This window comes from Lactuca virosa, chromosome 9 (assembly GCF_052849685.1).
Source record: "Lactuca virosa cultivar CGN04683 chromosome 9, Lactuca_virosa_CGN04683_v6, whole genome shotgun sequence".
Classification (NCBI taxonomy): Eukaryota; Viridiplantae; Streptophyta; class Magnoliopsida; order Asterales; family Asteraceae; genus Lactuca; species Lactuca virosa.
In genome coordinates this window covers 23,432,139-23,433,237 of record NC_136434.1, presented here as the reverse complement: position 1 = coordinate 23,433,237, position 1,099 = coordinate 23,432,139, and the positions used below count along the sequence as shown (strand labels likewise).

General features: G+C 32.3%; 1 long non-coding RNA gene across 1 annotated transcript; it reads left to right on the top strand.

The window, feature by feature from the left end:
• Positions 1–205: 205 nt before the first annotated feature.
• On the top strand, positions 206–739 carry LOC145136910 (uncharacterized). Its single transcript, XR_013720777.1, has 3 exons — positions 206–310; positions 397–443; positions 694–739. It is a non-coding gene; the product is annotated as an uncharacterized LOC145136910 (long non-coding RNA).
• The last annotated feature ends 360 nt before the right edge of the window (positions 740–1,099 follow it).

The following is a 1,099-nucleotide window of genomic DNA, read 5'->3' as shown; positions in this document are numbered from 1 at the left end:
TAACCCCGTTTACATTGAAAATTTTAGGCAATGTGTTGTTGCTGATTACACAAGCACCACCAGATACATGGATCAATCATATGTTGTTGCTGCTGTTGTATCTGATTCTTTTCGTCTGCCTCCTGATTCATTGTCTACAAGACACTTCAAGGAGATGGTATGATTTTTTTAAGGCTTAAATGCAAGAAATGGAAGTAGAGTGAAAGTAGATTGGTATTTGGGATTGTTTAAATATTGATGTGGTTGGTGTGGTCTATCTGATTCTTCAACGTGAACGTGATTCTTATGATTCTCTCCTCCCAATCCCAAGGTCAACATTACTAATAATAATAATTGTATTTTTTTTTAATTTGAGATTTATATTTACATTTCAAAATGTTTTTGTGACTTGTGTAGAAGTGTTGGAAATGATGGTAGAGGTACTGCTGTTACTTATGTTGGAGGTAATCCTTTACCCACTTTCTTTTTATCTCCAATTTTTAACCAACTATCAATTTACACTGTTATTGTAAAGTTTAATAGATATCACCAAATCATAACATTTTTTTTAAATTATAGGTCCACCTATCACCAATTTTTAACCACTTTCTTTCTATCTCCAATTTTTAACAAACTATCAATTTACACTGTTTGGCAAGTCTATAAAAACCTTTTTCCATGTGTTTCATTTTATGGAGTTTGTTTCTAATGCAGGTACCTGAAGGATACGGAATTGGGTGTTTTGAGTGACATGCCTGACATTCATAAAAAACTTGCTGGAAGCCTGGAAGTTACTAAAGAAGGTAATCATCTTATACTTTCATTTATTTGGTTTTGTAAATAAAGAGTCACTATTGGTCAAAATTTGTTGTTTTCAATTCATAATAATTGTTATAGAAAAATCTAGTGCTAGTAATGTTGACCTTGGGATTGGAAGAAGAAGAAGAAACAATGCTGCAACTATAGTTCAGGTACTATGGACGAATTATGTTTGTAAAGTATTTAAGAAAATGATTAGAAAAAAGGGTGAATAAGCAGAAAGCAAATCTTACACTTCAATGTCTATGGAGATCAAATGTAGCAAGGAAAGAATTAAGAATGTTGAAGCTGGGGAGTGGAT